The 15287-nt window shown below is 42.6% G+C and overlaps 1 protein-coding gene across 14 annotated transcripts in view; it reads left to right on the plus strand.

The window, feature by feature from the left end:
• Positions 1-15287, plus strand: part of LPP (LIM domain containing preferred translocation partner in lipoma) — a 728299-nt gene that overhangs the window by 94120 nt on the left and 618892 nt on the right. The window contains exon 1 of one of the 14 annotated variants that reach the window (XM_081536629.1): positions 9679-9740. The exons of the other annotated variants lie outside the window; for them this stretch is intronic. The gene's annotated coding sequence lies outside the window, so the exon portion shown is untranslated. Of the gene's footprint in view, positions 1-9678; positions 9741-15287 lie in introns of those variants that run through there. 14 annotated transcript variants of the gene reach the window in all.

Genomic DNA, 15287 nt, shown 5'->3' on the forward strand with positions numbered 1-15287 from the left:
AAATCTTTGTTAATAGAGTACATTAGCTAGATACCTTTGGGAAGAACATTGTATTTTTTCTTAGCTAATAAATGTTTATAAAAATATAAATTTTAAGAGGCTTTATTATGAGATTAAATTATATTATAATTCTTATCATTATAGAATTGGTTAGTGAATGAATTCATAATTAAAAAGAGTGACTATTTTGAAGAAACTGCTTTTAAGTGCTTCCCAGGTGGCTCAGATGGTAAAGTGTCTGCCTGCAATGTGGGAGACCCAGGTTCGATCCCTGGGTTGGGAAGATTCTCTGAGAAGGAAATGGCAACCCACTCCAGTACTCTCGCCTGGAAAATTCCATGGATGGAGGAGCCTGGTAGGCTACAGTCCTTGGGTCGCAAAGAGTTGGACACGACTGAGCAACTTCACTCTCTTTCTTTCACTTTTAAGTTTCAGTATTTAATTTTACTTAAGGCCATGAATCTTTCTAGAAAAGTCCTAAAAGAATTGTTTAGTTTTTTTTTAAAGACAAATTACAAGTAGATTGCCAACTTTGTACCTTCAACATTTCATGATCAGAAAATCTCCACAATCGTGTAACAAATCCCTGATAAATTGTCTTAAACACAGAGAAATTTTGTATTTATTCTTGTATCAAGGAAATCTAGATGATGATGGTAATAGATTTCCATCTTGGCTTTGGCTTAATATTGATTTTAACACTCAGCAATTTAGCGTTTGACCCAAGTGTGTAATGGATACAAATCTTCTATTGGTAGATTTTTATGCTTTTGTCCTGGGAGACAGCATGTAGGTCAGATTGGAACAGATTCCTCACATTTATCTACCATTAATTTGTTTACAAATGATTTCAATGATTGACATCTATTAATTCTCTCAGTGATCCTTAAGGAAGTCAGTCCCTCATTAAAGAGAGGGAAGCCATGGCTTAGAGAAGTGAAGGGCATGTGTTGTCTGAGGATGCCAGGTGGTAGGAGAGCCTGAACATTTGACCTTATCTCTGTCCCAGTGCTTGGCATCTCCCACACCTGTCTTTTAGTCCTGGTTTTGGAGCTGTTCCTGGCACAGCTCCTTACACAGAGTAAGGCATTTAATTTCCATACAGCCTGTCTAATAAGAAGTGTTAGTAAACTTAATCAGAGTGTGTTTCTAGTTCTGTTCTGAAATCAGTGACTTCTAGGTTTAATGAAGATTGACCATCTTCTCGAGGACAGACGTGCTCCTTACATACTTTGTGTCCCCGTGAGCCTGATGGTCATGTCTTCTCCAGACCTTTCAGCTTTGTCTTTCTGTTGTGTGATAAGGGCTGAACAGAGGAAAGACGAATCATAATGACTGTCGGAATCCAAGCCAGTTTGTATTTGCTGACAGATATGGCTGAGGAGGCTTCCCTGGTAAGCTCATTTGGTAAAGAATCTGCCTGCAGTGCAGGAGACCTGGGTTCGATCCCTGGGTTGGGGAAGATCCCCTGGAGAAGGAAATGGCAAACCACTCCAGTATTGTTGCCTAGACAATCCCATGGACAAAGGATCCTGATGAGCTACAGTCCATGGGTTCGCAAGAGTTGGACATGACTTAGCGACTTAGCCACCACCACCACCACCATGACTGAGGGAAATAAATTACCTCTAGGTTTAAGCAGGCTGGTTTTTAGTTGACACTGGAAGTGTAAATAATACTTCTTTCTGGTTTATGAGATGAAATTGGTTGTCTGCCACATAGATTTCTTGTTTTTGTCTTCAGTTCATGGTGTGATCATGAAATGCAGTTTTGGAGATAATTTCAGGTCACTTTATTTGCTCAGTAATGATAATAATAACATTCATTGTCATTTAGTGAGCATCTAGTAAATACCAGACTATGTACACACATCATTCTTTTTTTGTCTGTATTTTTATTTTATTTTTTATTGGAGTATAGTTGATTTACAATGTTGTGTTAGTTTCAGGTGTACAGCAAAGTGATTCAGCTATACATATATATGTGTGTGTGTGTTTACATACATACATATATATATGTTGTTTCTCATATTCTTTTACCTTATATGTTATTACAGAAAGTTGAGTATAGTTCTCTGTGGTATGTATAGGTCCTTGTGGGTTATTTATCTTATATATTGTTGTTGTGTTAGTTGCTCAGTCATGTCCAACTCTTTGGGACCCTGTAGACTGTAGCCTGCCAGGTTCCTCTGTCCATGGAATTCCCCAAGCAAGAATACTGGAGGGGTAGCCATTCCCTTCTCCAGGGGATCTTCCCGATTCAGGGACTGAACCCAGGTCTCCTGCATTGCAGGCAGATTCTTTACTGTCTGAGCCACCTAGTACTGTATAAATGTTCATCCCAAACTTCTAATATAGCCCCCTACCCCTTTCCTCTTGGGTAACTATAAGCTTGTTTTCTGTGTCTGTGAGTCTATTTCTGTTTTGTAAACAAGTTCATTTGTGTCATTTTTTAAAAATAAGATTACACATATAAGCAATATTATATGACATTTGTCTTTCTCTGTCTGGCTTACTTCACTCAGTATGATAATCTCTAGGTCCATCCATGTTGCTGCAAACGTACATTATTCTTAACCTTAGAAGAAAAAAAGACATTTACACTTACAGTCTAATTCCCACTCTACAGATAAGGAAACATAGACTCAAAGAGATGAAAGGACTCGCTTAAGCTCACAAAGAAAGCGGCAAAGTCAGCATTTACCTAATTGCAAAGCCTGTACCCTACTTCCACTTCTACACTGCCCTGGGACTGAAGGCTGGAAACTGACATCTGCAGGTTCCTGCTTCCTCCTGTCCTATTACAGTGGGGGAAGGACTGTGCATGAGCCAGTGCTGGCACCTGCTGCCCAGGTGTCCTTGACTTGTATTCTGATGTAGCGGGTACACCTTTGTTGAATAGAAGATACTGATGACCCTCCCAAGCCATCTGCTGACAGGCCCAGGGGAAGCTGACCCCCTGCCCTTACCATAAAGAGTTTACTCTGGACTCTCCAACTAAAGGAAGGGGGCCTTGATAATTACTGTGCTGTTGAGCTGAACAGCCAGTCAGTTCTTTTCATTTATTTACTGCCTTGCTTTCCTTTGAGCATTTTGTCCAAACTTCTAGCATGGACTCTCAATCCTCACTGTACATTAAAATCACCTGGGGTTTTAATTCTAACCATGCTGAGTACCCCCTCTAGACATTCTGATTTAAATGGCCTGGGGTAGGGCCCTGGCTATCAGCATTTGAAAAAAAAAAATTAGTACTGTGGAGGATTCTAATATCCAACCAAATCAATGCTTTAAGGGTAGAAAAACTTTTTCTTCACTCTTTTGTTGATGTGGTGTATTTTCTTCTGACTTAAGTGAACCCTAAGTCTTAAGATGTTATCATTCCATTGAGAGCTTGAATCTACTCACCCAAAGCATTCATGCCTTTTTGAGGAGTTTAAGACTTCGAAGAGGATGTTACAGGAATGGACACAGATTCTGAAATTGACAGCCATAGGGCGTAGGAATGAGTCACTTTGGATTGGATCACTCAGTTCAGTTCAGTTCAGTCGCTCAGTCTTGTCCGACTCTTTGCAACCCCATGAACCACAGCATGCCAGGCCTCCCTGTCCATCACTAACTCCCTAAGTCCACCCAAACCCATGTCCATCGAGTCGGTGATGCCATCCAGCCATCTCATCCTCTGTAGTCCCCTTCTCCTCCTGCCCCCAATCCTTCCCAGCATCAGGGTCTTTTCCAATGAGTCAGCTCTTCGCATCAGGTGGCCAAAGTATTGGGAGTTTCAGCTTCAACATCATTTCTTCCGATGAACACCCAGGACTGATCTCCTTTAGGATGGACTGGTTTGGCCTCCTTGCAGTCCAAGGGACTCTAAAGAGTCTTCTCCAACTGCTGCTGCTGCTAAGTTGCTTCAGTCGTGTCCGACTCTGTGCGACCCCATAGACGGCAGCCCACTAGGCTCCGCCGTCCCTGGGATTCTCCAGGCAAGAATACTGGAGTGGGTTGCCATTTCCTTCTCCAGTGCATGAAAGTGAAAAGTGAAAGTGAAGTCGCTCAGTCGTGTCCGACTCTTAGCGACCCCACGGACTGCAGCCTACCAGGCTTCTCCATCCATGGGATTTTCCAGGCAAGAGTACTGGAGTGGGTTGCCATTGCCTTCTCCCACAGTTCAAAAGCATCAATTCTTCGGCGCTCAGCTTTCTTTTATAGTCCAACTCTCACATCCATACATAACTACTGGAAAAAAAGAGCAACCAAAAGACAGAGCCATGCCTTTGCCACCTTCCCTCCTCATCCATTGTCTTCCCAATGCTCTCACCAGATTTTCAGTGTTGAAGGAGTTGTGTTTTTTAGTTGTGGGGTATTCACCTTCCAATGATTTTCCTTCTGAGCCTATCGTGGCTTATTTACACTGGCTTGGATATGTTTATAGTTTCTTGACTTTTTGCCTGTTGTTGTTGTTGTTCAGTCGCTCAGTTTGGTACCCCATGGACTGTAGCACGCCATACTTCCCTGTCCTTCTCCATCTTTGAAAAGTAAACTTTTTGTTTACTGATTGAATTTACTGCTACACTGAAAAGAAATGGTTTCAGTGGAGAAGATAACTGTGCACACAGAGGACCTCATCTCTCTCTAGTGGAAGTACAGCCAGACTCTCAGCGTGGAACTTAGGGTTGTCTCCATCATCTGACTCCAGTCTTTCACTCTAGAATCAAGGCCACTCTTCCCTGTCCCTGGGCTCCAGCCAGGTGAACTGTACCCTGGACCAGGATCTGCCTGATCGCTGCCTTTGTTCCCTTTTTGTCCTGCTGGAACATTAGCTCTGTCCCTCATCCCGGTGGCTGGAAATAACCTTTTCTTTCCTCGAACCCTGCACTGCTCTGAGTGGGAACACTTTTAGAATTTACTACATTGTACCTTGAGCTATCGTTATTTATGTGTGTGTATAGTTCTTCCCCTTCTGAAAGCTTCTGGAGGGTGGGGCAGTCTTTTAATTTTGGTGTCTCCTGCCGTGCCAAGAATATTGGAAGCATTCCCTGAAAGTTTTTTGAATAAGTGTGTTACTTTTAGTTCAGCTCAGCCATTGTCCAAAATTAATCTCATGAGATGTTGGTAGCTTTGGTGAACATTTGGAGAGGTCCACCGTGATAGAGTGAATTCTGGTGACCTAGTTACAGAATATCCCCTGCAGGCTCACTGGTGAGGAAGGCTCATGTTTAAACTCGGTGAAAGAAGAGCCCGGCTTATTATGGTGGCAGTTGTTTACATGTCTTTTAAAATGACCCTCCTCCCTTTTTAGTGGCTCCAAGATTTAAAAAATTCTTTAGATATAATTGGATATTGTCAGTCTTCTTCCTGTAGTAGTTCTAAGCAAGGTCTTTGTTAATTGAGGGCTTATTGACAAAGCATGTATTTTTTTATTTAAAGCTCTTAAATTTTATTGATTTAATTGATTTACAATGTTGAACAACAATTTAGTTGATTTACAAATCAATAAAATTTATTGATATAGTTGATTTACAATGTTGTATTAGTTTCAGGTGTATAGCAAAATGACTCAGTTATACCTAATACATATATTCTTTCTTAGATTCTTTTCTTACATAAGTTACACAGAATATTGAGTAGACTTCCCTGTGCGATACAGCAGGTCCTTTGTCGATGATCTGTCTTATATTAGCAGTGTGTGTATGTATGTTCATCCCAAGTTTCTGGTTTATCCCTCCCCACCATGTTTCCCCTTTGGTTTGTCTTCCATATCTGTAAGTCTCTTTCTGTTTTGTAAATAAGTTTATTTGTGTTTTTAAAAATCAGATTCCACATAAGAGTGATATCACATGACAGCATTTAGAATGGGGCTGGCATTGAGCTGTCTGCAGGGATTAACAAGAGGTGGAGATGCCGCTCCTGCACTTCTGGCTTAGCCAGGCCGAAGCCCACACACCCAGAAGCCCCATGTGCTGCGGTGGGTCAGTGAGTGGGCAGGGGGCACAGAGGCAGTGATGAGAGTCTCTGTTCTGGTCTTCATTTATGAAAATTAAAAGACTGCACTCACTTCTTAGTGAGCTTCTGGATTCTCCTGATATTCCCTGCTATTATAATTCTGCTTATTATTAAAAGTAATAATAAAATTAATATTAAAATAGTAGTTCTTCTGGTAAAAGTAATATATGCTCATGTTGCAAATTTAGAGTGTAAAAGTATAAAAAGAAAATGAAAACCACCTATAATCGCACACTTCACAGGTAACAGTGACATTTTATTTGTGGAAGTCTGACTATGTGACTCCAGCTTTTTTGACCTGAACTCACCCTCCACAATCTAGTTCTCAGCTCACTCTATATAACATTTTTAAAGCATTTGTGATTAAAAGAATACTGTATTTCAACCAAAATGTACTTTCATCTGTTAACCTGCTAACCTGCTCACCTGATAACCGCATACATATATGTATGTATGTACGTGCACACACACATGCACAAAAAGAGGAACAGTCACTGTTGTTGAGAACCAACCTCTCATTTTACAGATAGAAAAACTGAGGCCTGAAACTTGTCCAAGATCATTTAAACAAGAAAAGCAGCAACTGGCACTTTAGCCCACATCTCCTGAATTCCTGTCCAGTGCTCTTTCTCCTTGTCAATGATACCTCCTTACTAAGTCATGGAAGCAGGGGTAGAAAGAGAAAAGGAAAAACACATCAGTTCTAAAGAGCGCAGATTTTTTCCTGAGTCCTTTTGAGGAGCTATTTTTGTGACTATTCAAGAGCATGTACAAGGCCGCCTCTCGGAGTGTTCAGGCTGGACCAAGGGGTCCAGTGCAGTGAATGGGCCAGAGCAGTGAATGCACTGCCGACTGCAGCCTCCATGGCAGGCTCTGCGGAACCCTGGGTTCAGAAACCAGATGGGAACAGACTTTTTCAGTCAAATTTCAAGGTCTGAGTGTACACAGAAAAAACTGACTGCGCATCCTGTTAAACTGTGTACCTAACAATGAAACAGATGAATGAGTGTGACTGGCTGGGGCAGGGGCAGGGATTGCTGTTGGGATGGGTTCATTTTAGTCTGTAACTCACTCGTGAGCTCCAGTAAGTCTTATACATGAATGCAGATTATTCATTTTCTCTCAATGTGACCTGTTATTCTAATTCCCCAATCATTTAGTTGTTTCCTTTTTCATACAGAACAAAGCATGGACTCCTGTTTGACATTTAAGGGCCTCTGTGACCTATCCTTTTTTTTTCTTTTTCATTGTTTTTTTTTATTTTAAATTGGAAGATAATTGCTTTACAGAATTGTGTTGGTTTCTATCAAACATCAACATGAATCAGCCATAGGGAAATACTTATTTGATTATTGGGCTGCGCCGGATCTTAGTTGCAGCATGTGGACTCTAGTTCCCTGACCAAGAATTGAACCTGTGTGATCTATCCTTGACACTGATATACTATGGAGCTTTAATAATGTAGTGGTTAAGAGCCTGCCTTGGCAGCCAGGCTGTTCCACCATCAATTAGCATTCTTACCTCAGCACATTATTGAATCTATGTTTCACCTCCCTCATGTGTAAATGGGAGTAAGTTCTGGTGAGTAAATGAGTTAGGATTTGTAAAGGTGAACCGGTGATTAGGTCCTAATTCATGACATGGAGAGTGCTTTCTTTGTTTATTAAATGGATACCTTACCAGTTCCTCCACTGATAGCATTTCCCTTTTGCACTAGACTTCTGGTCATACGTGAGATGGTGCCCTCACTTTTCCGCCTCTGTGCAACTGTGACCCTCACCTTCAACACACTAGCCCTCTCATTTCTGCCTGTCCAAATCTTAATCATCCTTTTAAGGCCAGGCTCAAATGTATCTTTAGCCATTTCTTTCTTCACTCATTCACATATTCTTCATCCCTTTAGCAAAATTTTTTATCGAGTGTCTATTGTGTGCCAGGTGCATTTTCTAGGAAGGTTTAAATGGTTCCTCAAGTGGGGGGAAGTTCATCACATTTGCCACTGCTGTGACATATGGCCATTGATATTGGTTTTCATTTTCTGATGAGCTAGTTTGATCTCCCCTACCAGGATATTAGCTCTTTGAGAGCAGGGTGCTTATTGCATGGGTGCGTGCTAAGTCACTTTAGTCGTGTCTGACTCTTTGAGATCCCATGGACTGTAGTCTGCCAGGCTCCTTTGTCCATGGTGATTTCTCCAGGCAAGAATAACTGGAGTGGGTTGCCATGCCCTCCTCCAGAGGATCTTCCCGACCCAGGGATTGAGCCTGCATCTCTTATGTCTCCTGCATTGGCAGGTGGGTTCTTTACCACCACTGTCACCGCAGAAGCCTCAGGGTGCTTATTAAGCTATGTTTAAATTGAATAAATAATGAATAAAGACTTACTCTTTGTGGATATTTTTATTACCTTCTAATAAAGTTAAGAAAATTGGAACAATGCTGTGTGTGTGAGAGAGAGGGAGAGAGACAGAGAGAGAGAAGAGATACTTTGAATGAGAAGGTTGAGGCTGGTTTTGAGGGCAAAGAACCACCTCCAAGCTGGAAACAGGAATGAGAGTAAAGCTGCAAATGCAAGGGAAACAGGATGAGAGAGTATAGGTTATTGTTTGAACTGTAAAGCAGTCGCTCCAAGAAATGGTTTTCCTTAAGTGGTATGAAATGTGAAGCTAATTGGGTCTCCCTTTTCCTTTCCCTCTTTAGGAGGTTGGAACTGACTTTTAAAATGAGGTGGTGGAGGGAGGTGGAGTTTGGAGAAGGAAAGTGAAAACTCTTTTCTGAGGCTCTCTTTCCCAAACGGCTCCCTGGAGAGAAAGTTTAGAGGGGGGGCCTGGCCAGGCCAACCAGCAGCAAGTAGACCAGCTGGCTCTTTCTTTAGTCGTTGTCCCGGCCACTGTCCCATCCCTGTTCCTCACTTCCAAACATCTTCTTTCCTTCTTCCTTTTTTTAAACATATTACAGGTGAGAAGCTGGGGGAAAATTGAAACAAAACACAAAGGAAGCAGACAATTTCAATATACAGTGATGAAAATGATGCAGTTTAGATTTATTTACCTGGTCTATTTTCCACTTCGGGCTTCCCCTCCTGCCACCGCCCTCCTCATTTCATTTTCCCAACTTCTACCCCTTTCTGACTGAAGGCTGGAGAGGAGACTCTGACCACACAACAGGATTGAGAAGGCAGCAGGGCAGTTTTCAAGTGCTGACTCTAGAGGTTTAACATGAGCAAATTCCTTTTTCTGAAGGTTTTTAGCTGTTTTTTTTTTTTTTTTCGTCTCTGGAGTTTGCTGCTAAAGATGCTTTGCTGTGGAAGGCACGGCGTTTCAGTGATGGGCCTGCATTGACTGAATGCTTGTTGTATGCACATATCAAACTACTTGCAAAAAGGAGGCTGAGATAGGAAAATTGGACTTCTGACTGCAAGGGCTCAGGTGTGTGTGTGTGTGTGGGCTATGGGGAGACTGGTTTCTGGGGATGGAGGGTGGGTCAGGGAATGGGTAGATTGGTGTGTTGTCAACTGATAATCAGCTGGAGGCTGGCTGTAAACTGATCAATGATGCAAGCAAGGGCAGAGAGTTCTGTTTGCTGCTGCTGGGGAAGGCTTCACTGACGGGTGTGGTGTTGAAAGTCTTGAAATATGGATAGAACTTCAATGAACAAGGAAGCTAGACGTGCGTCTTCAAGACAAAGGGAACGGCAGAGGCCTGCGAAGACCTAGAAAAATGGGGAGCGGCAAGCTGTGGAGGTGAGGCATTTGTGTCAAGTCATAGAAGTGGTATACCCTGCCTCCCCACTCCTCAGCCCCATTGTATGTTTGGAGCTTTTATTATTTTTTTTTTCCCCACTGTAAGCAGTAGAGAGTGGTTATGAGTTTTAGGAAAAGCTGTGATAGGATTGCTCTGGTGCATGTGTGTGTTTTCTTTTGCTTTTACTTTTTAATTTTCCAAGTCTTTTTAGGAACTGTGAGGCAACCTTCGCTCTGGGAAGTGTGCACTGGCTGTCTTTCTGTGTCTTTTCTTTCCTCTTCCTGCCTGGCCTTGGGCCTTGTCCGGTTTGTGATGATGAAGTGTGGCAAGGCTGGCTCCTGTGAGCTGACCTGAGGTCTCTGAGCAGACCCTGGGCACTCTTCAAGGTTTCCCATCCTTTTTCCTCCTCCGTTTCTCTTCTTCCTCCCCTCCCTCCCCCCCTCCCCACCCCCAGCAGCAGCGGCAGCCCTCCCCTCCCTAAAATAAATAAACCAGTCGCTCCAAAAGGTTCCAAGCACATTAGTCACATATCCCAGAAGTTTAATACAGAATTATTTTGACAGCGAGAACAAGAAGTGTTTTCTAGTTGAACGCACAGAACTTGCTTCTTCCAACTGGGCTTTCTGCCGCAGAGACAGATGATATGTTTTTAGATGGATCTGCTGCGCAGGAGACTGCGTCGCTTCCCTTGGAAACATGACAAACTGCTCACTCCCAAAAGTGGTTGGGGAAAAGATGTGAAATGAGAGGGAGAGGGAGAGGGAGAAAGCACAGCCTTATTGAGAACATAACTTTCTCCCTAATAACTTCAATCAGCCACCGAGTGCTTTCTATGTGTTTATTTATTTATTTGGCTGCCCCTGGAGCCGGGAAGTCCTTTTTTAAACCCCGGGCTCATGGGTGTTCTAAAAGATGAGGACAGGTCGAGTTATTGCAATGCGGGTGGCTCTCCAAGCATTCCAGTTGAATAGCTCTTCCAGAAATATTTCTTGACTCACTTATTTAGCACTTTCTGTTGCCGTTACTAAGCAGATTGGAGAGTCCTCCCTGTGATTTCGCCAGACTCCTCTTGGGCTGACGTGGATCCGCTTATTCCTATCTGGCCCATGGAAAGGCAGAGGAATGCGAAGCTGAAGTCCATTGGCGCCCAGGAGGGACTTTAGCCTGAGAATCCAGAGTGCAGTCTGAAGAGCCAGTACAAAGTGTGTGTGCTCCTTTCCTGGCTTCGCCCTTCTCCTTCAAGACCCCATGGCCAGACTGGAAGAGCTTTCTTCCAGGGTGGCTCACCTGGGTGTGACAACCCAGAGATGAGTCTGGAGGGGAAACATTAAGGAGCTTCCACACCTGGGATAAGTGTCCTTATGGCACCCATGATCCTCCACTCTTGCTTCTCACATCTTTCTAGACATTTCCAGCCTTTTGTGGGGGCTGAGCTGACTTCTCTAGTTTTAGTGTGTGCCCTCAGGAGCTCTTTTAACCCCCTCTCACTGTTCTTCATTAGCCCCTCATCCCCAGGTCTTCATCCAAGAAACATCTGTGTGGTCTGGAAATTAACTGGCCATGTGACCTTGCACAGTGGACTCATTGGGCCTTAGTGTTTTCAGAACCTTTCCTTTTTAAACCTCTCATGAAACCTCATGGGAAATCCCAATACAGGTTTCCCCTGCTATCTCTAAATACAGTGTTCCTATCAAATAGTTCATGAGCCAAAATGGAGTAAAGCGAAAATCTTCTTCAGCTTTCTTTAGTGAAAACTGGTACTGATGTAGGTCTTGCGTAAAAGCAAAGTGGTGTAAAGAAAATTATTGAAAAGCAGAAGATTCCTGTATATAAAATAACCGAAACATAACTACATGGTGATGCTGTCATTGACTGTTGTTAAATGGTTAAATAGGCTTCCATTCATTGCCAAGTTATCGTCCAGAACTCGATGCCTCTGTGGAACCTACTTTGAAAACCATTGTATTGGAGGCACTGCAGGACTTCTGGCAGCCCCGGTGACCATGGTTCTGGCTTCTTCAAGTTTCCTGCCTCTCTGGACATGTCTCAAGGTTGAGAAAGTGGCACCTGTACAGATGAGGAAGATGAGCCTGGAGGGAGACATGACCCCTGCTGGTTTCCTCGCACTGGCTTTGAAATTCTGTGTGATGAAGGCCTTTTGGCTGGTTCCCCTCCAGTGATTGTTGTTCTTGCTGGGCTACTCTGCCCCGAGGCTTCCATACCTGGGCTGGGACCTATGCCTCTCCGTGGCCAGCACCTCATTATCGTTCACTGAGCTTCGCTGAGCAGTCATCTCAGTGAATTCTTGGTACCATTGTTAGGCTCACAGGCTCTGTCTCAGAAACATTATGAGAGGAGTAACGTGGCATTCAAGCTGTTTTCAAGGAAACTCTTTTTTAAAAAAATGTGCTGAAGAGAAAAGTAAAGTTCTAGGAGAAAATTAAAGAATGGGCCGTCTCTCATTCCTCCTCTGATTCTTATGTAGTACCTACAGTTGTGTGCACTCTACTGTTTCCCAGAGAAGGTTCTGACTTTTACCACCATATTTTACATTTTCACATTGCGAGACAATTTTTTTTTGCCTATGCTCTGTAAACCTTTATTTTACAAGTGGCTTTCAAACTGTGGTTTGTTTGACCAATTCACTTATGAGCTCTAGTAGGTATTAATTTTTCCACAACATTTCCTTACTTTTAGAAATTAAATTAAAATTTCCTATATACTCCCAACTCCATAAGAATGTCAGGAAGTTGATTGTGCAAGACAAATTCTAAAGAGCTTTTTTCTAGCAAAGATCTCACTTGAGCCTCACCATAATGTAGACAAGAAGGAGACTCAACGAGGTAACACATGTAGAATCAGAGTTAGGCTCACAGTTCAGGTTAGGTTGAGAAGAATTTTGGGGATATGAACCTTAAGCTCCCTGACTCATACCATTGCAACAAATTATTCCTTTTTCTGGTAGCCAGAATTATGAATGAATATCCTGTTAACAGCTATTGTTTATTAAGTGCTTATTTATATGTCAAACACTGCTAGGCAGACACTTTGTAAAAAGGTCATTTAAACTCTTCAGCTGCTTTATAAAGTAGAAATGATCATGTCCAGTTAGTAGATGGATCACTGGAGATATTGAGAGGACAAGTAACTTGCTGAAGGTTCCTCTTCACAGAGTCAATGGACCTCATCTTATAACCGGGACTGCCTGTCTCCAGAGGCCTTTCAAATAGAGAATGTGATCTCTACCCATCCTTGTCCTCACCAGGAGACAAAAAGTACTCTCTGAAAAATGACAAAGCTAGCTTGTAGGTGACCACACGTTGCAGTGAGTGCTGAGTACTGTTAAGGGTTAACAGGTAGCCATTTTCTCTCTCTGCTCTTGGAGCTCATAACTAATCTTTATGTAGTCTCTTCTACTTTCATTTTAGATTTTATGTGCTCCACATGGAAGTTACTGATCTATGCACCATTGGGCGAGTCATTTCTATTCCTGGGCCCTTGGTTTCCCCCTCACTTGAAATAGCTCTTTTTTCCTGCTCCCATATTTCTGTCCTTCTAAGTTAACATGCCTGGGGAATGTGCTTATTGAATTCTCTTTGTATAAGTCCATGGCTTCCCCAGTGGTTCAGCGGGTAAAAAATCTGCCTGCAATGCAGGAGACATAGGAGACACGGGTTCGATCACCGGGTCGGGAAGACCCCCTGGAGGTGGAAATGACAACCCACTCCAGTATTCTTGCCTGGGAAATCCCACAGACAGAAGAGCCTGGGAGGCTACAGTCCATGAAGTCACAAAGAGTTGGACACAACTGAGTGACTGAGCACAGCACACACACAAGTCTTTTCAAGAATATTGTTGGAAATTATAGATGCTTACTAAATGCTTGTTTTAAATTGAAATAATAATTGCAGGTAATCCCCATTTTCAAAGAGATTTTCTGCTTCTGAAATGCTATTTGCAAAAGTTTGAGAGTCAGATACCACATAAAGAGATAACTAAGTCATATCAGGAAAGATGAATCCTTAGTATGTATTGTTATTGGTTTGATGGTGCTGTCTTGCTTTTTGCATCAATTTTTTCTTTCTAACTCTGTGTTAGGACAACTATCCTCCCCTCCCGAACACACATGTGAATTGCACACATATAGACACACACACACACACACACGCACACACCTCTTGAGCAAGAAACTCTTTTATATTTGTTAAACTTGTCACTTTCTCCACAGAATCTGGTTAGCATACCTTTGGGTGAGCAAAAGAAAAATCTGTTTCTGTGTTCCAAGTTCAGGGTGTGAATCAATTCTCCCTGCCTTTTGCATTTTAGTAAATGTTTCCTAGATGGATTCATCGGATTTTCAGTAAAGACAAACAGCACAGAAACCAGATTGCTTTCATACCCCAGGCCTGAGTTCTGTGACCCAGACATTGGAGCTCAGTTCCATATATGGCCAAAAGAGAAACAGGGCGAGGGAGCGGCGGGAGAATACCAGACATAAAATGCATTCCTGTGAAGTGTGCATTCGCAACTAACAAAACAGGACCCTCGTTGGTTTCCATCTTTTGCAGAACATGAACTGTAACGTTTTCAGAAAGAAGCTAATGTTCCAAGCATATGCCACAGGGAATAGTTTATTTTCCCTTTTCTTTTTGGTCACATGTAGGTTTAATTTGGAATTAGTGTTGAAGTCAATGCTAGCAAGGAATGAGGACTAAGAAATTATTCTTGGAGTCAGCAGATGTGGGTCCTCAGCCCAATCCAACCGCCATCCAGCTGTGAAACTCTTTGGCTTGTTTTGTTCAGTGTCAGAGTGGCGGGGCTGAATTTGATGATCTCTGAGATCTCTACTATTTCTGTTGTCTTTGGTTCTAATTTTGCCTGAGATTTTCCAGTTCCTGTGGAATTCCCCACAGAAAGAAGTTTCTAATTCTCCCAAATACTTTCTGTGGTTTGAACTTAAAAAGACTAAATAAAAACCCTGGTCTTGAATTTTTCTTTGTGATTTCCTTAAATATAACTTGGACACATTGTTGGCCTTCACTTGGCAGACAGCCTCCTGCTGAGGGTAGAGAGGATTGCATTTAGTGCACCCTCATGGTCTTCCCCCTCTGCTTGTCCTTGTTGGAGAAGAAATTCGGGTGTGTCCAATGCAAAGCTGTAGGAACAGGTGTGCACTTGGCCAATGCAGCCTTGTAATGGCCTTATTAGTTGTCTGCTTCTTTTATAGATTCTGTCTTCTCTGTGAGAGAAGTGGGACTGGTAGGAGACCATTCCGGAAACTTCCTCACATCGTAGGAAATGGAACTAGGGATGTAAAATTGAGGTGTTGGCTTTCCAGTTAGTGATTGGAAGAGTCAGTTGCCTGTCACAGATGTTAAGAAGTTTAAGAAGAAATAAAAATGCAAAATTCTGGCCTAGAGCGGACCAGTCATTTCTACTTTATGAGACCAGGCATGATTTCTTCCTTCTTGTCTTCCTTCCTTTCTTTTTTCTTTCCTCTCTTCTTTCCTTTCTTCCTCTCTCCTTCTCTCTCTCTCTGTCTTGCT

The sequence above is a fragment of the Giraffa tippelskirchi genome, chromosome 2 (genome assembly GCF_054371585.1).
Source record: "Giraffa tippelskirchi isolate mGirTip1 chromosome 2, T2T-mGirTip1v1.2.pri, whole genome shotgun sequence".
Taxonomy (NCBI): domain Eukaryota; kingdom Metazoa; phylum Chordata; class Mammalia; order Artiodactyla; family Giraffidae; genus Giraffa; species Giraffa tippelskirchi.